Source organism: Phyllobates terribilis, unplaced genomic scaffold (genome assembly GCF_046119375.1).
Source record: "Phyllobates terribilis strain yellow unplaced genomic scaffold, ASM4611937v1 Scaffold_11__3_contigs__length_659146591, whole genome shotgun sequence".
Lineage (NCBI taxonomy): Eukaryota > Metazoa > Chordata > Amphibia > Anura > Dendrobatidae > Phyllobates > Phyllobates terribilis.
In genome coordinates, this window is record NW_027362771.1 from 608332868 (window position 1) to 608356728 (window position 23861).

Consider the following 23861-nt stretch of genomic DNA (forward strand, 5'->3'; position numbering starts at 1 on the left):
GGATATCACTGGGTCCGGTCTCGCACCACAAATAACGCCCCAACGCGCGTTTCGCACACCCAGTGCTTTCTCAAGGGGAGTGTGCAGTAAAAAGAGTCATGCCTCACCATATTTATGCGCAACCGCATCAAATATATTCCAATTGGTGCACCGCATGTCAGCGCTGTCACAGTGTCTTAGAGAGTCCGAGATCCAGCTCTTCTTTCCGGCACGCATTCGGGGAAATCCCCATCAGGCGTCATACATGCGTACCGGAAATGAAAGAGGCCTTTGCCCGACAGTGGATGAACTGTTTCAGTGCACATGCGCCTGCCGGCGCCATTTTTTCAGAGTCTCATTCAACACAAGTACACTGTTACAGACAGGAAGTGTTTTCACAGATGTCCACCCAAGGAACTGCCAACACATGATCGGACGCGAAGCGCCCTCACACACAGAAGGAGGTAAAAAGCATTCATTCCATACGTAGAGGCCCAAAATTGGGCATGTCACAGGAAAGATGTCGTCCACATAGCGCCTCCCAGTATGGATCATGATGCAACCCACATCGCGCCTCCCAGTATAAATCATGGTACAGTCCAAGACATACATTTATTATGATGACATTTGATAAAGTATAGAAAAAAACATGCCTACTAAGAATATCACATGTGACACTAGAAGTTCACTAAATAATACCCAAAAGGGGCATGTATATAAACAAGCATATGTTTATCAATCTGAAACAATTTGTAGAAAAAGGTGTAAAAACTATCACTTATGCAAATAAGTATATTCCAGATCGAAGACTGTTCATCAATGTTGAGGCAGCATTTCCATTCTTTTTATGAAACGGGGGAAATAAACATCTCAGACAAAAGTGACGAAGGACTGTGACAAGCACACCACAAAATGGGTTGTGCATTTCCAATATATCGATGAATCCAAATTTCACCAAGATGATAGGAAAGTGAGTAAATATTCTTACTAGAATATCGAGGCATAAAAGAAAAGAAGTAAATGGCAAATAGTTATGTCAACAGAACTTATTACTATCAGTAGGCTTTCTAGAACTTTTTGTAATTAACTGCCCATTTTCTATAAAAACTGTGATATCTAAAAAATTAACTGATGATGTATTGGTGGCTGACGTCAAATTCAAATGCAAATCATTTTTATTAATTTCCATTAAAAAAGTATCCAGTAAAGACCACCACCACTCCATATAAAAAAAACATCATCAATAAAACATTTCCATAGGACCAGACCCGCTCCAGGCCCCTAAGGGGAGGGAGGTGAAGCCCCTCCCACCTCTCCACGTATAGATTAGAGAAACCCAGCGCGAATCTGGTCCCCTTTGCTGTACCCCACGTCTGAATAATTTTTTTTTTGATGTATTGGAAATAAATATGGGTTGTAATAAAGTGAATAGACTTCTTAATAAAATCAATTTGAACTTGTGGGATTTTTTCAATACCATTACTCATTTATAGAGCAATGGTTTAAATTCCTAGAAATAAGCTGTTTGCTAAATAAAAAAAATACCAATAATGATGTTTTTAAAATCCCAATAATCACGCAGTATAATCATGAATGTGGTAAATTAACAAGAATTGTCCGTTATTAATGGAGGACAAAATTGTTGGAGAGCATGTTCCTCCTAAAACGGGTTTTTGAATATAGGAGGACACAAAATCTGGCAAGTAAGATAGCACCTATATAAATAAAAGGGGGTAATAAATTAGTAATGGACAAAAGTTTTTTTTTCTTGCAAGGTGTGTACTATGTGCAAAGCAACTAAGGCGTAAGAATCAGTACTATCTTTTTCTAATGATGAAAAAACAATCAGTATCTATAGACTCATATCTTTTCAATCAAGAGGAATCATTTATTGTATACAATTTCCTTGTAATAAGCTCTATATAGGGAGAACAAAAAGACAAAAAAAGGTAAGATGCAAACAATATTATAAAACAATATACAGCTCATCCACTCACTTTACATTATAAAATGGCCCATAAAGGTAAATTAATAGGCACTAAAATCTGGGGAATTGAACAAATTAAAAAACATTGGAGAGGTGGCGATTATGTCAAACTAATGTCCAAAGCGGAAAGCAGATGGATATTAAGAATTAACTCACTGAAACCACATGACCTCAACAGTGAGATCCAGCTTTTTGCTTTTAATTATATATTTTTTCTTTTTTTTTTGCTAATTTAAGGATGATTATCCACCTATATATTCAAGGGAGCGCCCTGTGTCTGCAAATCCCTGATCAAGGAGGCCGTGACCTCGGAAACCCATTGGATAAGCGCTGCACTGTTTTTCCCTCAGTGTAATCCCCCAGCTGTTGTGACGTCACACAGATGCTAAACGCTCAAATCCTTGATCATCAGCTGTCCTGCAGGTGTGACCGGCAGGCACACCTATCAGGCTGTCTGCAGTTCTTTTCACCCATGATCCTCATCTGTGTATCCACCTAGTGCAACGGCTGCATGTACCAGAAAGCCCGAGTCTCTGAGAGGTCTAGTGCCCACGAAACAGAAATGCTCATGATTTTTTCTGCATCTCCCTGGCAGGAAAAACATATGCGGAATTTTCATGCATTTTTCCTGCCAGGTAGAAGCGTTTGTCAAGCTTTTTTGCATGCAGGTTATCAAACGCTTTTCCAAGCAATTTTAGCATCACTTGGAAAAGTGCTTGACAACTTGGTCACAATATACAAATCCATGCAACCGGCATGGATTTATATAGTGTGACCAAGTAAATAGTTAAAAAAAGAATAAAAATGGTAAAAAATAAAAAAAACCATTATACTTTCCTTCTGATGGCCCCGGTTTTCTTTCCATGATAAAAGCTTTTCTAAGTTGAAACGCATTGGGTTTTTTTTAGTATATTTGCCCATATGGTGTGAATTGGCTCTTTTTTAAGTGCATTTTTTATGGAACTATCATTCTTCAAATAAATGGAAATTTTAATTACACCACACCGCTGGAGTCTCCTCACTCGCTAGATTTTGGTCTGAAGTGGTCTTCTTTCCGGTGCGTCCGGTGTCTTGGGTGGCTTGTGGTGGTGTAAAAGGACCTTCCATGATGTCATTTAGTCATGTGACAGGTCACGCGATTGCTGGGGGACCATGGGGCACGTATTACCAAGCATTTTTTAAGCATTTTCGCTGCGGAAATTCCGTGGCAAAAACGCTTGAAAAACGTATAGTGGGCATGCAGCCAGAGTCTCTGCAGCCCTCTATCTCTGGCGTTAACACGCCGACTGAACCGATTTTCTCCCATACCCACGGCTTGTTCTACAGACTCCCCCACATGTCCATCACCTCTAGTTGCAGTTCTGACTTCTTCAAAGGACCCCTGGAAGCTGCACGTGTATTTCTGTAATGCTTCATTTGGACTACCATTTTCTTTAGGACAGGTAGGAATCACTCTTTTTGTAATTTATGAGTGGTTTGCAGCGCAACTCTTTTCTTTTAATCATTTCATTATTACGTGCACCAGGACATATGATGCTTTGAGATTGCTGCTCTTTGCCTATCTGATCTTACTATAGCAGCAGCGCTACTGCAGTTTTTATTTTTACATTCTCTACTGATGCTTTCTGGTCAAAGCATCAAAAAATCTTGTCATTTACTAAGTGATTTCTAAAATAAATGCAAATATTATCACAAGAGATTTTATGAATGGAAGTCTTTAAAGCAGAATCATTTGCATCTTGTTCTTGGTGCAGACAGTGTTATGATCTGCAACATAAACTAAGGAGAGAAAGGAGAAAGCTGTCCCTACAGTAAGACTAAGCTGAATCCCTACGATGTAGTGGGCAGCCTGTTCCTTGTGAGTAGACCTGCCTTTGTCCTCGGCTAGTCTGAATGGAGACCTATAGAATAAAGGGAGGGGTCCCTATAAGAACTAAGGACTGGGACAAAAATGGGACACCTCCTAACAGAAGTTGTTGCAGAGCAAAAGACAAACAGACAAAAAGTACTAGAGGTCCCAGAGGACCAAGCGAACTGTTAGAATCCTCCTGTTAGTTTTTTTTCTGTCTTGTTGGTCACATGACTTTCTGCCTTTATAATCCAGCTCCGCTCTTCTGGCTTTGCTGGACGTCAGTGTTACTTTTACTCTTGAGCTAGCCAGGTGCCTTGTACCTTACTCAGTGGTTTGTTTGGTCCTTGGACCACTTTGTACTTTTAGTCTGTTTGTCTTTTTCCTGCTACAATTTCTGCTAGGAGGTGTCCAACTTTTTCTTGTTCTTTTTAGCTCTTGTAGGGACCCCTCCCTTATATCTATAGGTCTGCGTTCAGACTAGCCGAGGACTGAGGCGGGTCTGTTCACAAGGAACAGGTCCCCTGCTGCATCGTAGGGAATCAGCTTAGTCCTATCATAGGGACTGTCTTCCTATCTTTCCTTAGTGCTTGTAGCAGTTCATAACAGTAAGTCCAGCCTTAAAAACTATGAAAACACTCTAAGGAAAGAAATCCAGATTTCAGCATGGTGTCGGTTCAGGAGTTGGCCCAACGCCTGCAGGGACTGTCTTTGGAGGATGGCCGAGCTCCAACAACATGTGAGTAGCTGTCCTGGAGCGCATTTTGAGGAGCCGAAGGTAGGACTGCCAGATTTTTTTTATGGTAAACAGCAAGATTTTTTTTCCTTTAAAAACGCTTGTTTATTATATTTTCATTTAAGACCCAGATCCTCTGGGAATGAATCACAGCGCATTGGGTTTATAATGTCACTTTTGCGCAAGGAACCACAGGGATGGGCCTCTTCTCTCCAACCTAATGATCCATGTTTTAGATCGGTGGGAGATTTTTTTTCTGCTATGGGGTTGTTGTATGACGGTCCTGATCGAGTCTCATCAGCTGAAACTGAATTGAGACGTTTGAAGCCGGGATCTGGTGATGTGGAAAATTATTGTACATACTTCCGTAGATGGTCTGCTGAGGTGGAATGGAACGATTAAGCATTGAAATTACTATTTCTTGCTGGGCTAGGTGAAAGGGTTAAGGATCTGCTGATTGCCTTTACAACACCTGGAAACTTGCAGGAGGCAATGCAATTAGCTATACGTGTGGACAGGAGACTGCGTGCTAGGGTTAATGAAGAGAAATCTATTGCTATTGCTGCTTCCAGTCTTCAGAGGGTCTGCTCGGACGGCGGAGAACCGATGGAGATTGGGGCGATGTCACCCCGCTCTCAGGAAAAAGACCGCAGATTTGCTAAGGGATTGTGTTTTTATTGTGGTAAATCTGACCACTTTATTAAGAACTGTGAGCTTCGTTTGAACAAAGAAAAAAAAAAGGTCAGTTACACCCATATTGTCTGTTTAAATTCAAAGGGGGTATTTCTTTCTGGAAGCACCTCAGTCCAGGAGGAATTGATTGAATTTCATGTATTTGTGGATTGTTGTTTTACACTCAATGTGATTGATAATGGAATTTTGGAAAAACTTAAATTAGAATCCAAACTTTTGTCATCTCCTATTTCTGTGGTTGCTGTTGATGGCTCTCCTTTGAAATGTATTACTCACAAGGTTTTTGAATTTCCCCTCACCATTAATGGTATTCACCAAGAGAATTTGGATTTGGCGGTATTAAATAATTTGCCTTCTCCAGTGGTTTTGGGGTTACCTTGGTTAAAATTGCACAATCCTTTTCTGGACTGGACTACCAATGAAATTAAGTCTTGGAGTTTTAAGTGTTATGATAAATGTTGTAACGGTCGCATTGCTGCTGTGGAAAATGGGGAATTACCTGTACCTATTCAGGATTTTTGGAAGGTTTTTACTGAGGAGGAGTCGCAAGTTATGCCTCCTCATAGGGACTATGATTGCACCATTGAGTTTGTCCCTGGAGCTACTCTTCCCAAGAGTCGTTTATTTAATCTGACAATCCCTGAGAGAAAGGCCTTGGAGGAATACATACAGACAAGCTTGGCCGCCGGTCACATTAGACCTTCTAAGTCACCTGTGGCTGCTGGATTTTTTTTTGTAAAAATAAAGGAAGGCGGTTTACGTCCATGTCTGGACTTTCGCGAAATTAATAAAATTACCGTACGCAATCCCTACCCACTGCCGTTAATTCCTGACTTGTTTAACCAGTTAGTGGGGGCCAAGTGGTCTCTAAAAGTGATCTCCGGGGGCATACAATTTGTTACGAATGAAGGAAGGTGATGAATGGAAAGCTGCTTTTAACACTCCGGTGGGTTATTTTGAGAATCTGGTTATGTCCTTTGGTCTTACCAATGCACCAGCATTTTTTCAGAACCTTATTAATGACATCCTAAGGCCGCTGATCGGTAAGAATCTGTTGGTGTATTTGGATGACATTTTGATTTATTCGCCGGATCTGGAGTCTCATTGGCAGAGCGTACGTGAGGTATTGCAGTTGTTAAGTGACAATTCACTTTTTGCTAAGCTGGAGAAATGTGAGTTCGCTGTGCAGAGGATTAGTTTTTTGGGCTACATTATCTCCAGCGAGGGCTTTGAGATGGACCCAGTGAAGGTTCAGGCGGTGGAGGAATGGCCTAGGCCTATTGGTTTGAAATCGATACAGAGATTTTTGGGTTTCGCCAATTATTACAGAAAATTCATTAAGAATTTTTCTATAATTGTTAAGCCACTGACCGATCTCACCAGGAAAGGTGCGAATACGGTAAAGCAGCCTGATGAGACCAAGCCTTTTTTGGTCGAGGTTGATGCTTCTTCCGTGGGGGTCGGTGCTGTTTTGTCCCAGAAAAACAAGGATGGAGTACATCCCTGTGCCTTTTTTTAAAAAAATTTTCTGAGACCGAACTTAATTAGGATGTTGGTAATCAGGAATTGCTGGCTATTAAACTCGCTTTTGAACATTGGCGTCATCTCTTGGAAGGTGCTAAATTTCCCATTCAGGTTTTCACAGATCATAAGAATCTGATTTATCTTGATGCTGCCAAGCGCTTGAATGCCCGTCAGGCTAGGTGGGCACTTTTCTTTTTGTGGTTTAATTTTTCTGTTACTTACATCCCGGGTACCAAGAATGTTAAACCTGATGCTTTATCTCGCAGGTTTTCTCCCATGGTTGGTACCCAGGAGGAGGAGGGCATTTTACAGGAAGGTGTTGTGATAGCAGCATTGGACTCTGTTTTGGAAGATGGGATTCTGAAAGCCCAGGAGGATGCCCCATCTAACACTCCCCATGGGAGGTTGTTTGTGTCTAGGAACTTTAGGAGAGATTTGTTTGAGGAGTGTCATGAGTCTCAGTTGGCAGGTCATCAAGGAATTTCTGAGACTAAGAGACTTGTAGGTCGCAGTTTTTGGTGGCCTGGGTGGCTGAAGGAAGTCATTAAGTGGTGCGTCAATGTACTGTGTGTGCTAGATCTAAGTCTTCACATGCTCCTGCTGCAGGGTTGCTTTGCCCTCTGGAGGTTCCTAGTGCACATTGGACGCATCTTGCTTTAGATTTTATTACTGACCTTCCTGCCTTTGAGGGTTTCACTGTCATCTGGGTGGTCGTGGACCGTGTTAGCAAGATGTGTCACTTGGTTCCTTTCATCAAACTGCCCTGCGCTAAGACACTCGCTAAGGCGTTTGTTAAGGAAATTGTCAGACTCCATGGCCTTCCTACCGACACTGTTTCTGATAGGGGACCTCAGTTCGTGGCTCGTTTTTGGCGTGCTTTTTGTGACAGGTTGGGAGTCCATTTGTCATTTTCTTCTGGATATCATCCTGAGTCTAATGAACAGACTGAAAGAAAGAACCAGGATGTTGAACAGTTTTTGCGTTGTTTTGTGGCTGACAATCAAGAGGGGTGGTCTGAATTTCTGCCACTTGCTGAATTTGCTATTAACAATCATACATCCTCTTCTGCCAGGTGTTCTCCTTTTTTTTGTTGTACTGGGAGAAATCCGTCATTTGGGTCTTTCTCCAAATTGGTATCGGCTGTGCCAGAGGAGGAGAATTTTTCCGGTGATTTGGAGAGAGTTTGGACTGATGTACGTGGTAACCTTCAAGAAGCTAACAAAAAATCCAAGCGGTACTTTGACAGGAAACGTCAAGAGGTTTTGTTTACGGTTGGTGACATGGTTTGGTTGTCCTCTAAGAATTTGAGGTTGAGGATTCCTTCTAAGAAATTGGGCCCGAAGTTAGGGCCGTTTAAGGTCCTTCAGGTAGTTAACCAATCTGCTGTTAGGTTGGAGGTTCCCACCTCCTGGAAGATTAATCCGGTGTTTCATGTTTCCTTATTGAAAAAAGCTGATGTTTTGGATAGGGATGCCACTGTCCCTATTCCTCCGGTGGTGGAAGACGGGGAATATGAAATTTCTCGCATTCTTAATTATAGATGGCATAGAGGGAGGTTGCTTGGAAAGGTTTCGGTCCCGAGGATAACTCCTGGGTGAGGGTGGATGATGTCTCTGCTCCTAGACTTGTCGGAGCGTTTCACAGGAGGTTTCCTGATAGACCTGGGCCTGGAGGATCCGGAGGATCCTCATAGAAGAGGGGGTACTGATAGAATCCTCCTGTTAGTTTATTTTCTGTCTTGTTGGTCACATGACTTTCTGCCTTTATAATCCATCTCCGCCCTTCTGGCTTTGCTGGACTTCAGTGTTACTTTTACTCTTGAGCTAGCCAGGTGCCTTGTACCTTACTCAGTAGTTTGTTTGGTCCTTGGACCACTTTGAATTTTAGTTTGTTTGTCTTTTTCCTGCTACAATTTCTGCTAGGAGGTGTCCATTTTTTTCCCAGTCCTTAGTTCTTGCAGGGACCCCTCCCTTATATCTATAGGTCTGCGTTCAGACTAGCCGAGGACTGAGGCGGGTCTGTTCACAAGGAACAGGTCCCCCGTTGCATCGTAGGTAATCAGCTTAGTTCTATCGTAGGGACAGTATTCCTATCTTTCCTTAGTGCTTGTAGCAGTTCATAACACGAACTAGACAGAGATAGGCATCGAAGCACCTGGCTAGAGTGACAGGCAAAAAACACTGAAGTCCAGCAAAGCCAGAAGGGCGGAGCTGGAATACTTAGGCAGCTGGTCACGTGACCACAAAACACAAGATAGCTAAAACTAACAGGAGGGTTCTAACAGTACCCCCTCTTCTATGAGGATCCTCCGGATCCTCCAGGCCCAGGCCTATCAGGAAGCCTCCTGTGGAAAGCTTTAACAAGTCTAGGAGCAGAGAAATCATCCGTCCTTACCCAGGAGTTGTCTTCGGGACCGAAACCCTTCCAGGAGACAAGATACTGTAATTTCCCTCTATGCCATCTTGAATTAAAAATACTAGAAATTTCATATTCACTGTTTTTTACCACAGGAGGAACTGTGCCAGTGGCGTCCCTATTAGAAACGTCAGCTTTTTTCAACAAGGAAACATGAAACACAGGTTTAATCTTCCAGGAAGTAGAGACATCCAACATGACAGCAGATAGGTTAACAACCTGAAGCACTTAAAATGGACCCACAAACTTAGGACCCAGTTTTTTAGAGGTAATCCTCAACCGCAGGTTCTTCGAGGACAACCAAACCATGTCAACCACAGTAAACAAAAACTCTTTACGTTTCCTGTCAAAATACATCTTGGACTTCATGTTAGCTTCTTGAAGGTTACCACGTACATCAGTCCAAACTCTCTCCAAATCACCGGAAAAATTCTCCTCCTCCGGCACCGCCGACCCCAATTTGGAGAACGAACCAAAAGACGAATGTTTCCCAGTACAACAAAAGAAAAGGAGAACACTCAGCAGAGAAGGATGTATGATTGTTAAGAGCAAATTCTGCGAGAGGCAGAAACTCAGACCACACCTCTTGATTGTCCGCCACAAAGAAACGCAAAAAAAGTTCAACATCCTGGTTCTTTCTTTCAGTCTGTCCATTAGACTCAGGATGATAACCAGACGAAAATGACAAATGGACTCGCAACCTGTCACAAAAAGCACACCAAAAGAGAGCCACAAACTGAGGTCCTCTATCAGAAACAATATCCGTGGGGACGCCACGGAGCTTGACAACCCCCTTAACAAACGTCTTAGTGAGTGTCTTGGCGCAGTGCAATTTAATGAATGGAAACAAATGGCACATCTTACTAAAACGGTCCACGACCTCCCAGATGACAGTAAAAACCTCAGACACAGGAAGATCAGTAATAAAATCCATAGTGAGATGCGTCCAAGGTGCACTAGGAACCTCCAGAGGGCAAAGCAACCCCCCAGCAGGAGTATGTGAAGCCTTTGACCTAGCACACACAGTACACTGATGCACCCACTTGATGACTTCCTTCTGCCATCCAGGCCACCAAAATCTGCGACTGATAATTCTCTTAGTCTCCGAAACTCCTGGATGACCTGCCAACCGAGACTCATGACACTCCACAAACAAATTTCTCCTAAAGGCTCTAGGCACGAACAACCTCCCATGGGGAGTGTTAGGTGGAGCATCATCTTGAGCATTCAGAATCCCATTCTCCAAATCAGAGTCCAAAGCGGCCATCACAACTCCTTTCTGCAAAATGCTCTCCTCCTCCTCGGCACCGACTGTAGGAGAGAATCTGCGAGATAAAGCATTGGCTTTAACATTCTTAGTACCAGGGATATAGGTAACAGAAAAATGAAACCAAGAAAAAAAAAGTGCCCACCTAGCTTGACGGGCATTCAAGCACTTGGCAGCATCCAGATAGATCAAATTCTTATGATCTGTGAAAACCTGAATAGGAAATCTAGCGCCTTCCAAAAAATGATGCCAGTGTTCAAACACAAGTTTAATAGCCAGCCACTCCCGATTTCTAACATCATAATTCAGTTCGGTTTCCAAAATTTTTTTCGAAAAGAAGGCACAAGGATGTACTCCACCCTCGTTCTCTTGAGACAAAACTGCTCTCACCCTCACTGATGAAGCATCGACCTCGACCAAGAAAGGCTTGGTTTCATCAGGCTGCATAAATATAGGGGCAGAACTGATCGTCTCTATGAGATACTCAAACGCTTCAATGGCCTCAGTAGTCCACTGGGCCGTATTCGCACCTTTCCTGGTGAGATGGGTTAGAGGTTTAACAATTACAGAAAAATTCTTAATGAATTTCCTGTAATAATTGGCAAAACCAAAAAATCTCTGTATAGATTTCAAACCAACAGGCCTAGGCCATTCCTGCACAGCCTCAACCTTCACTGGGTCCATCTCAAAGCCCTCGCTGGAGACAATGTAGCCCAAAAAACTGATTTTCTGCACAGCAAACTCACATTTCTCCAGCTTAGCAAAGAGTGAATTATCACTCAATAACTGCAAAACTTCACGTACGCTCTGCCAATGGGACTCTAGATCTGGTTAATAAATCAAAATGTCATCCAAATTCACAACCACATTCTTATCAATAAAAGGTCTCAGGATGTCATTAATAAGGTTCTGATAAAATGCAGGTGCATTGGTAAGACCGAAAGGCATCACCAGATTCTCAAAATGACCTACCGGAGTGTTAAAAGCAGTTTTCCATTCATCACCCTCCTTAACACGTAACAAATTGTATTCCCCTCGGAGATCAATTTTTGAGAACCACTTGGCTCCCACTAACTGGTTAAACAAGCAATGGGTAGGAATTGCGTACAGTAATCTCATTAATTTCACGAAAATCCAGACATGGACGTAAACTGCCGTCCTTTTTTTTAACAAAGAAGAATCTGACGGCCACAGGCGACTTAGAAGGTCTAATGTGACCAGCAGCCAGGCTAGACTCTATTTACTCGTCCAAGGCCTTTCTTTCAGGGATAGTCGGATTAAACAAGCGACTTTTGGGAAGAGTAGCACCTTGAACAAACTCAATGGCGCAATCATAATCCCTATGAGGAGGTAAAATTTGCTACTCCTCCTCCGAAAAAACCCTCCAAAAATCTTGAATAGGTACTGGTAATTCCCCTTTTTCCACAGCCGCAATGCGACAATTACAACATTTATCATAGCACTTCGGACTCCAAGACTTAATCACATTAGTAGAGCAGTCCAAGAAAGGATTGTGCAGTTTTAACCAAGGCAATCCTAGAACAACTGGTGGGGGCAAATTATCCAAAACAACCAAGTACAAAATTTCTTGGTGAACACCATTGATAGTGAGAGGAAATGCAGCAGTCTTGTGAGTTATACATTTCAAAGGAGTGTTATCAATTGCAAACACAGAAATAGGAGATGACAAAGGTTTGGATTTCAATTTAAGTTTTTCCAAAAACCCTTTATCAATCAAATTTAGTGTAGAACCACAATCCACAAATACCTGAAATTCAATCAAATCTCCTTGCAGAGCAGTACTCCCAGGAATTAACACTCCTGCAGAGCGTAAGAAAGCTATACGGGAATAACTGACCTCTTTTTTTCTTTACTTAAATGACGCTCACAATACTTAATCAAATGATCAGCTTTACCACAATAAAAACACAAACCTTCGGCGAATCTCCGATCTCTTTCTTGAGAGCGGAGTGACATCTCCCCAACCTCCATTGGTTCTCCGCTGTCAGAGCAGATTTTCTGGAAACTAGGACCTGAAGTTAAAGGAGTTTTTACATCATTGACCCTGGACTTTATCCTCCTGTCCAGACGAACAGCTAACTGCATAGTTTCCGGCAGAGTCTCAGGTGCAGGGAATGCAATTAGCAAATCCTTAACACTTTCACTCAGACTAGCAAGAAATAAACATTTCAACGCCGAATAATTCCATTTAACTTCTGAGGCCCATCTCCTGAAGTGTGTGCAATAAATTTCAACATAATCTGACCCCTGATTCAAACGTCTAAGTTCTGATTCAGCAGATGAGATTCGATCAGGATCATCATATAATAGCCCCATAGCAGAAAAAAATTCTTCAACAGAACTTAAACACGGATCATTAGGTTGGAGAGAATTGGCCCACCCCTGTGGTTCTTTGCGCAAAAGTGACATAATAAAACCAATGCGCTGTGATTCATTCCCAGAGAACCTCGGTCTCAAACAAAAATATAATAAACAACCAATTTTAAAGAAAAAAAATCTCACTGTGTACCATAAAAAACATCAGGCAGTCCTACCTTTGGTTCGACAAAATGCGCTCCAGGACAGCTACTCACATGTTGCTGAAGCTCGGCCACCTCCAGAGACAATCCCTGCAGCCGTTGAGCCAACTCCTGGACAGAAACCATACTGATCCCCAAATTTCTTTCCTTTTAGTTTTTTTTGGGTTGGACTTACTGTTATGATCTGCAACATAAACTAAGGAAAGAAAGGGGAAAGCTGTCCCTACAGTAAGTCTAAGCTGAATCCCTACGATGTAGCGGGCAGCCTGTTCCTTGTGAACAGACCCACCTTCGTCCTCGGCTAGTCTGAAAGGAGACCTATAGAATAAAGGGAGGAGTCCCTAAAAAAACTAAGGACTGGGACAAAAATGGGACACCTCCTAACAGAAATTGTTGCAGAGCAAAAGACAAACAGCCAAAAAGTACTAAAGGTCCCAGAGGACCAAGCAAACTAGACAGAGATAGGCACCTGGTTAGAGAGACAGGCAAAAAACACTGAAGTCCAGCAAAGCCAGAAGGGCGGAGCTGGAATATATAGGCAGCTGGTCACGAGACTGCAAAACACAAGATAGCTAAAACTAACAGGACGGTTCTAACAGACAGCATTTGTAGTGACTGTCGAAAAACTACTTTCTGGAGATACACACCCAAATCAGTTGTGTGACTTTTTTATACACATTTTAGGTGAAGACACGCACTGTCCTGGGATTGTAAACTGGTTCAGAAAAGGAAAATAGAAAAAAAATGCCAGTGGAACAAACACCCACAAAGGTGGCAAAACCTTAATTATCTTATTTTGCAGACTATAAAAAGGCACGCTCAAAATTTTGGAGAGTAAAATAGCAGGGTGCCAGGAATGTAATCAACATCATTTTTGACCACTTTACCCTTTTCATCTTGTAAAAATCCTATAGCATCTTTGGATTTTCTTTAACTTTTGACTTACTTCCAAAATCCTTTCTTATTGCTTTTGGTCTCTCTTGCAAGGCTCACTTCATTACTGGCTTTTGCTATTCTAACGCTAGCCCAGCTTTCCCTGCAGACAGCATTATATTCTTCTTAAGATATGAACCCTTCTTTCCATTTGATATTCATTTCTTTGTTCATTTTTAGCAAGTTTTTAAGTTCAGTATTCAGCCATCCTGGTCTCCATAAATGCTTTCCATTCTTCCTTCTTTTCGGGAGTGTTACTGATTGTGCAGTGAGAATTTAATTTAGCAAAATGTCCCATCCTTCCTGGACATTTCTTTCCTTTAGAACATCCTACCTTTCCTACCTTTTTACTGGGTCCATTAAAAACTGCCTTTCTACAGTCCAATCTTAAAATCTCAGTTTTCATAGGTTTTCCTCCTTATGTAGTACAAAATGATATTATAGCATGATCGCTGCCTCCTAAATTCTCAATCACCTTTACATCTTCAACCATTTCCTCATTTTTCGTTAAAATTAGATCTAAATAAATAATGGCAGCGGTGGGATTTGAACCCAAGTCTCTAGAGAGACTGTAGCCCAAACTCAGCGCCTTAGACCGCTCGGCCACGCTACCTCATATAGATGTTCAAAGTTATTTATATCAGAAGTTTGCTTTTGATGTAAGTGGCAGAAAATATTTTATATCCAATTAGACAAAAAGACAAATGTTATTATGCAACAGCAACGTAGTTATCAGGGATTTGTTTGTACATTGACTCTGGGGCACTATTTTACAAAACATATGACTTGTATCCAGATATTTTACTAATCTTTCCTGTGTTGGCTCATCCGCTAATTTTTAGATATCACTGAATTAGGTGGTATAGATTACTTGCTATGATCTCCCATATACAGGACACTCAAACATGAAGGATTCCTACACCCCTGCCTGTACGAAACAGATAATCAGAAGCAGCAGCAAGTAAGACATTATATAGCAGTGCAGAGCAGTGTAGCTATGAATCCATCACTAGGGTGACTTACTGGAATGCAGCAGAAGCAGCATGGCTCTATTTATATTTGCTAATCACTCTACTCATCCTGTATTGATAACCCTAAAAAGGCAACAGGGATATGAGCTAGCAGTTAGACTTCTTTTGACCAAGATTCATTTTGGCAAATTTTGAGAATGGTTGATCATTCATTGAACTGACATGGATGTAACATAGATGGTAAATTATGTAATTAATTCTGGTGCCTAAAGCCAACATGACCACTCATATGTAATTTTCATACGTATGACTTGCTGACATGTTCCTTTTCTTCTACAGCACAGTGAAGATCACTTGATGTTACATTTGCTTCCTTAGAGAACACAGAAGCAAAATAGGAATTTAAAAGTTCAGTCTACTCAACATCATTATTGACCACTTTACCCTTTTCATCCTTTAAAAATCCTATAGCATCTTTGGCTTTTCTTTAACTTTTGACTTACTTCCAAAATCCTTTCTTCGGGTATGTGCACATGATGCAGAAATGCTCAGGATTTTTTCCTGAGCGTTTCTGCATCTCTCTGGCAGGAAAAAACGCATGCGGATTGTACATGCGGTTTCCTGCCAGGGACATGCGGAAATGAAGCGGTCTTCACTTTCATTTCCGCATGCGGGTTGACAAGCGCTTCCCAAGCGATTTTAGCATCACTTGGAAAGTGCTTGTCAACTTCACACTATATAAATCCATGCAACCGGCATGGATTTATATAATGTGTGAATGTCAAAAAATAAAAAATAAATATATACTTTACCCTCTGATGGCCCCCGGTGTCCGGCTTCGCTCGGTCCCGGCTGCCGGCAGTGAAGACTTTAGGGCCTTCTGAAGTCAGTGTCACGTGACCCGTCACATGACTCTGACGTCAGCGAAAGTCCTTCTTCATTCAACCCCGAAGTGCCGGGAACCAAGCAGGAGCCGTCAGAAGGTAAGAATATATATATTTTTTATTTTATTCTTTTTTTTTTTAATGGTACCTGGGTCTGGATGAGAGTCCTCTCCTCCACACCCGGGTACCATCTGCATATTAGACCACATGAAAACGCATCAACGTTTACTGTGATGTGGATTCCATGCGGTCTAATGCAAGTCAATGGCGGCAAAAGAGCAGCGTTTCCACAAAATTAATTGACATGCTGCGGATCTTTGACCGCAGCTTTTACGCTGCGGAAAAATCCGTATCATGGGCACAGCACATGCGGATTTCAATTGGGGAACATTGCTGCCCTTCTACCATGCGTTTTTAATGCATTTCCGCGGCATTTACGCAACTGCAAAAACGCCGCGGAAACGCCTTAAATACGAATCGTGTGAACTCAGCCTTATTGCTTTTGGTCTCTCTTGCAAGCCTAACTTCATTACTGGCTTGAGCTCTTCTAATGCTAGCCCAGCTTTCCCTGCAGACAGCATTATATTCTTCTTTAGATATGAACAGTACTTTCGATTTGATATTCATTTCTTTGTTCCTTTATAGCAAACTTTTAAGTTCAGTATTCAGTTATCCTGGTCGCCATAAATGCTTTCCATTTTTCCTTCTTTTTGGGATTGTTACTGATTGTGCAGTGAGAATTTAACTTAGCAAACTCTCCCATCATTCCTGGACATTTCTTTTCTTTAGAACCTCCTACCTTTCCTTCCTTTTTACTGAGTCCATTAAAAACTGCCTTTCTACAGTCCAATCTTAAAATATTAGTTTTCGCAGGTCTTCCACCTTTTGTAGCTCAAAATTATAGGATAGTATGACCGCTGCCTCCTAAATTATCAATCCACATTAGTTCCTCAACCGTTTCCTAATTTTTGGTAAAAATTAGATCCAGATGAATAATGGCAGCAGTGGGATTTGAACCCACGCCTCCAGAGAGACTGGAGCCTTAATCCAGCGCCTTAGACTGCTCGGCCACGCTACCTCATACAAATATTCAAACTTATTTAAATCAGAAATTTGCTAATGATATAAGTGGCAGAAAACATTGTATATTTAATTAGACAAAAATACAAATGTTATTATGCATGAGCAACGTAGTTATCAGGGATTTGTTTGTACATTGACTCTGGGGCACCATTTTACAAAACATATGACTTGTATCCAGATATTTTACTAATCTTTCCTCTGTTGGCTCATCCGCTAATTTTTAGATATCACTGAACTAGGTGGTATAGATTGCTTGCTATGATCTCCCAGATACAGGACGATCAAACATGGAGGATTCCTACATCCCTGTCTGTACGTAACAGATAATCAGAAGCAGCAGCATGGAAGACATTATTCAGCAGTGCAGAGCAGTGTAGATATGAATCCATCACTAGGGTGACTTACTGGAAAGCAGCAAAAGCAGCATGGCTCTGTTTATATTTGCTAATCACTCTGCTCATCCTGTATTGATAACCCTAAAAAGGCAGCAGGGATATGAGCTAGCAGTTGGACTACATTCGACCAAGACTTATTTTGGAAAATTTTGAGAATGGTTGATCATTGATTGAACTGACATGGATGAAACAGTAGATGGTAAATGATGTAATTAATTCTGATGCCTAAAGTCAACATGACCACACATATGCAGTATTCATACGTATGACTTGTTCACATGTTCCTTTTCTTCTACAGCACAGTGAAGATCACTTGATGTTACATTTGCTTTCTTAGAGGTCACAGAAGCCAAATAAGATTTTAAAAGTTCAGTCTTCTCAACATCATTTTTAACCACTTTACACTTTTCATCCTGTAAAAATCCTATAGCATCTTTGGCTTTTCTTTAACTTTTGACTTAATTCCAAAATCCTTTCTTATTGCTTTTTGTCTCTCTTGCAAGCCTCACTTCATTACTGGCTTTAGTTCTTCTAACGCTAGCCCAGCTTTCACTGCAGACAGCATTATATTCATCTTTAGTAGAGATGAGCGTTGTTCTACTCGAACTGTTCGCCAATCTCAAATTCGAGCTGTTTTTGGTGGTGTTCGAGCCGTTCGTCGAACACGAACGATTTGAGAAAAATTTGGCTGTTCGAGGTTATGTTCGATAACTGTTCGTGCACCAAAATCATAACTGGATTTTTTCTCAGTAATGATGAAAATTAATGTTAATACGCAGTTTGAGTGTACAGCGGGGTGGGGGGAGTTGCAGGGGATGGATCTCTGCAGGAATAATGAAGATCTCCATTTTTTTTTCTCTTTCCCGCATTTACAGTGGGGAGGTGCAATCTGTCAGCCTATCAGCAGCGCACACACGGAGCGAAGTGCTTTTTTCACACAAGCAAGGGCATGTGTCATTGGCAGTGTATGTTACATGTCCTTGCCCTATAAGACCAAGCCATTTTCCCCGTCGCCACCATTTTCTCACTGCTGCAGCTGCGTGTTAGACGGCACAGCTGTTGCTGTGTGCTCTATACCTTGTTAATTTCAAGCCAATTTTCGCACAAATCTACAGATAACTTGGGAGTAGGGAATAGTTGTGATTGCAGTCCTTTTAATGACTAGGTTACAGCATTTCCTACGACTTTTATCAGGCAGGTCTGTGCTCTTAAATAGATAGATTGTGGGAGTAAAGACTAATTGTAATTGCAGTCCTTTTCAGGACTAGGTTACATCAGTTCCTATCAGTTTTTGCCAGGCAGGTCTGTGCAAGTTTTTTTCACAGCATTTGGCTGAATCTAGCAAAGCTAATCCTTTTTGGCCTATTGCAGAGTGTGTTAGTCAGTGGAGTAGCCTATCTGTGTTGCAAGATATACCACCTGTGTATAGAATACCAATTTTTTTACTGCACCTAGTGAAGTAAAATCTTTTGGGCATAGCATCATTCTATTAGTCCATCTATACTGACCTCCATCAGGTTGCAAATTGAATATAATTTTTTTCTGCATCTAGCTCTGAAAAAATATTGGGCTTCTAGCTATGTGTGGGACTTGTTGTATTAGTCCATCTATACTGACCTCCATCAGGTTGCAAATTAAAAAATAATTTATATCTGCATCTAGCTCTGAAAAAATATTTGGCCTTCTAGCAGTGTGTGGGACTTTCTCTATTAGTCCATCTATACTGACCTCCATCAGGTTGCAAATTAAAAATAATTTATATCTGCATCTAGCTCTGAAAAAATATTTGGCCTTCTAGCAGTGTGTGGGACTTTCTCTATTAGTCCATCTATACTGACCTCCATCAGGTTGCAAATTAAAAATAATTTTTTGTCTGCATCTAGCTCTGAAAAAATATGTGGCCTTCTAGCAGTGTGTGGGACTTTCTCTATTAGTCCATCTATACTGACCTCCATCAGGTTGCAAATTAAAAATAATTTTTTGTCTGCATCTAGCTCTGAAAAAATATTTGACCTCCTAGCAGTGTGTGGGACTTTCTCTATTAATCCATCTATACTGACCTGCATCAGGTTGCAAATTAAAAATAATTTTTTTGTCTGCATCTAGCTCTGAAAAAATATTTGGCCTTCTAGCAGTGTGTGGGACTTTCTCTATTAGTCCATCTATACTGACCTCCATCAGGTTGCAAACTGAATATATTTTTTTTCTGCATCTACCTCTGAAAAAATATTTGGGCTTCTAACTGTGTGTGGGACTTGTTCTATTAGTCCATCTATACTGACCTCCATCAGGTTCCAAACTGAATATAATTTTTTTCTGCATCTAGCTCTGAAAAAATATTTGGCCTTCTAGCAGTGTGTGGCACTTATTCTATTAGTCCATCTATACTGACCTCCATAAGGTTGCAAACTGAATATCATTTTTTTCTGCATCTACCTCTAAAAAAAAATTTGGGCTTCTAGCAGTGTGTGGGACTTGTTCTATTAGTCCATCTATACTGACCTCCATCAGGTTGCAAATTGAATATAATTTTTTTCTGCATCTAGCTCTGAAAAAATATATGGGCTTCTAGCAGTGTGTGGGACTTGGTCTATTAGTCCATCTATACTGATCTCCATCAGGTTGCAAATTAAAAATAATTTTTATCTGCATCTAGCTCTGAAAAAGTATTTGGGCTTCTAGCAGTGTGTGGGACTTGGTCTATTAGTCCATCTATACTGACCTCCATCAGGTTGCAAATTGAATATCATTTTTTTTTACATCTACCTCTGAAAAAATATTTGGGCTTCTAGCAGTGTGTGGGACTTGTTCTATTAGTCCATCTATACTGACCTCCATCAGGTTGCAAACTGAATATAATTTTTTTCTGCATCTAGCTCTGAAAAAATATTTGGCCTTCTAGCAGTGTGTGGGACTCGTTCTATTAGTCCATCTATACTGACCTCCATCAGGTTGCAAATTGAATATAATTTTTTTCTGCATCTAGCTCTGAAAAAATATTTGGGCTTCTAGCAGTGTGTGGGACTTGGTCTATTAGTCCATCTATACTGATCTCCATCAGGTTGCAAATTAAAAATAATTTTTATCTGCATCTAGCTCTGAAAAAGTATTTGGGCTTCTAGCAGTGTGTGGGACTTGGTCTATTAGTCCATCTATACTGACCTCCATCAGGTTGCAAATTGAATATCATTTTTTTCTACATCTACCTCTGAAAAAATATTTGGGCTTCTAGCAGTGTGTGGGACTTGTTCTATTAGTCCATCTATACTGACCTCCATCAGGTTGCAAACTGAATATAATTTTTTTCTGCATCTAGCTCTGAAAAAATATTTGGCCTTCTAGCAGTGTGTGGGACTCGTTCTATTAGTCCATCTATACTGACCTCCATCAGGTTGCAAACTGAATATCATTTTTTTCTGCATCTACCTCTGAAAAAAATTTGGGCTTCTGGGCTTCTAGCAGTGTGTGGGACTTGTTCTATTAGTCCATCTATACTGACCTCCATCAGGTTGCAAATTGAATATCATTTTTTTCTACATCTACCTCTGAAAAAATATTTGGGCTTCTAGCAGTGTGTGGGACTTGTTCTAGTAGTCCATCTATACTGACCTCCATCAGGTTGCAAATCAAAAATATTTGTTACCTGCATCTAGCTCTGAAAAAATATTTGGGCTTCTAGCAGTGTGTGGGACTTTCTCTATTATTCCATCTATACTGACCTCCATCAGGTTGCAAATAGTGTTGAGCCACCCCCATAGTGTTCGGGTTCGGTTCGGTTCGTCGAACACCGGGATGTTCGAGGAACTGTTCGTCGAACTGTTCGTCGAACACCTTAGAACACCGTCGAACACCGTTAAAACAAATGGCAGGCAAAAAAAACACATAGAAAACACCTGCAAAGGTGTGCAAAAGCTGACAAACTGCTCAGAAGACACTCTCTTTAAAAAAGCCGGCCGGCAAATTCAGCAGCGGCATACACCGGTACCCGACAATTTAGACAAGAAGGAATAGAGCATCACACATAGATTAGATAGATAGAAACATGTCAGTCACACATATAAGAAGCACAGTGACAGTGTTGGTTACTGCACTTGTCATTTAGTGTAAAGGATTTATTAAAAAAAATATTAGTGTTTTCATGCACCGTCTCTTTAAAAAAGCCGGCCGGCAATTCAGCATCTGTACCCGACAATTTAGAACAGAAAGAATAGAGCTTCACACATAGATTAGATAGATAGAAACATGTCAGTCACATATATAATAAGTACAGTGATAGTGTTGCTTACTGTACTTGTCATTTAGTGTAAAGGATTTATTTAAAAAAATAATAGTGTTTTCATGCACTGTCTCTTTAAAAAAGCCGGCCGGCAATTCAGCAGCGGTACCCGACAATTTAGAACAGAAAGATAGAGCATCACACATAGATTAGATAGATAGAAACATGTCAGTCACATATATATGAAGTACAGTGATAGTGTTGGTTACTGTACTTGTCATTTAGTATTAAAATAAAGGATTTATTATTAAAAAAATTGGCGTGGGGTTCCCCTTAATTTTAGGCTCTAGCGGAGGTTAAGCAGACGGCTGGCGCAGATGTTTGAAGCCTGGGAAGGGGGTAATACCCACGGAGCTTCCCAGGCTACTAATATCAGCCCCCAGCTGAATACATAGCCTTTACTAGCTATTAAAATGGGGGACCCCCCAAAAAAAATGACGTGGGGTCCCCCCTACTTTAATAGCTAGCAAAGGCTAGGCAGACAGCTGGGGGCTGATATTAATAGCCCAGGAAGGGAGCCATGAATATTGGCCCCCTCCCAGGCTAGAAACACCAGCCGTCAGCCGCCCCAGAAATGGCGCATTCATAGGATGCGCCAATTCTGGCACTTAGCCTCGCTCTTCCACGCTGCCCTGGTGCGGTGGCAGGGAGTAATAGGGTTGGGGTTGATGTCAGCTTATAATGCCAGCTGACATCAAGCCCAGGTTAGTAATGGAGAGGCGTCTATAAGACACCCCCATTACTAACCCCATAGTCAAAGTTAAAAAAACCACAAACACCCAGAATAAAGTCCTTTAATTGAAATAAAGACACAATCCTTTATTGTTCTAAATTAAACCATACTTACCATCACGCCCATTCCAGCTGAAGCCAACGATCTCCTGCAATAAAAGAAAAATAATAAAGCAACCTCATCCTTACCTTTCCATGGTTCCCACGACAGCTTCAGCTCTGCTACATCGAGATGACAGGCTGGACCGCAGCAGAACGCTGCCATCCAGCCTGTCATCCCGCAGACACTGAGAAGCGCAGGCTTGCTTGCGCTGCTCAGCGTCTCTCTGTGACGACATCCAGATGAGCCGAGTTCATGTCCAATGAACTCGGCTCACCTCATGCACGTCACTGACAGCGTGGGAAAATTCTCACGCTGAAGCGCTGATTGCAGGAGAATTTTCCCACGCTGTCAGTGACGTGCAGGAGGTGAGCTGAGTTCATTGGACATGAGCTCACCACATGCACATCACTGACAGCGTGGGAGAATTCTCCTGCACTCAGCACTTCAGCGTGAGAATTTTCCCACGCTGTCAGTGACGTGCATGAGGTGAGCCGAGTTCATTGGACATGACCTCGGCTCATCTGGATGCCGTCACAGCGAGACAGTGAGGAGCGCAAGCATGCCTGCGCTTCTCAGTGTCTGCGGGATGACAGACTGGATGGCAGCGTTCTGCTGCGGTCCAGCCAGTCATCTCGATGTAGCAGAGCTGAAGCTGTCGTGGGAACCATGGAAAGGTAAGGATGAGGTTGGTTTATTATTTTTCTTTTATTGCAGGAGATCGTTGGCTTCAGCTGGAATGGGTGTGATGGTAAGTATGGTTTAATTAAGAACAATAAAGAATTGTGTCTTTATTTCAATTAAAGGACTTTATTCTGGGTGTTGTGTTTTTTTTAAATACTTTACTAGAAATTCATGGCGGTCATGTCTAATACTGGCGTGACCCCATGAATTTTGGGCTTGGGGCCAGCTGATAATACCAAGCTGGCCCTAACCCCTTTATTACCCAGTGAGCCACCGCACCAGGGCCCTGGATGAGTTGGGTACAGCGCCAGAAGATGGCGCTTCTATGAACGCGCCATTTTCCGGGGTGGCTGCGGACTGCAATTTGTAGCGGGGGGGGGCCCAGAAAGCTTGGGCCTCCCTGCGCTGCAGATTCCAGCCCCCAGCTGCCTAGTTGTACCTGGCTGGACACAAAAATAGGGCGAAGCCCCACGTCCTTTTTTTTTAATTATTTCATGAAATTCATGAAATAATTAAGAAAAAAAGGCCTTCCCTATATTGTTGTGTCCGGCCAGGTACAAATAGGCAGCTGGTGGTTGGGGGCAGCCCGTTCCTGCCTGCTGTACCTGGCTGGACACAAATATAGTGCGAAGCCCCACTTCAATTTTTTTAAATTATTTCAGGAAATTCATGAAATAATTTAAAAAAAATTGACGTGGGGCTTCGCACTATATTTGTGTCCAGCCAGGTACAGCAGGCAGGAACGGGCTGCCCCCAACCACCAGCTGCCTATTTGTACCTGGCCGGACACAACAATATAGGGAAGCCCTTTTT

The 23861-nt window shown here is 41.7% G+C and overlaps 1 non-coding gene across 1 annotated transcript; it reads right to left on the reverse strand.

Moving 5' to 3' along the window:
* Positions 1-16774: 16774 nt before the first annotated feature.
* Positions 16775-16856, reverse strand: TRNAL-AAG (transfer RNA leucine (anticodon AAG)). The gene has a single exon. It is a non-coding gene; the product is annotated as a tRNA-Leu (tRNA).
* Between the last annotated feature and the right edge of the window lie 7005 nt (positions 16857-23861).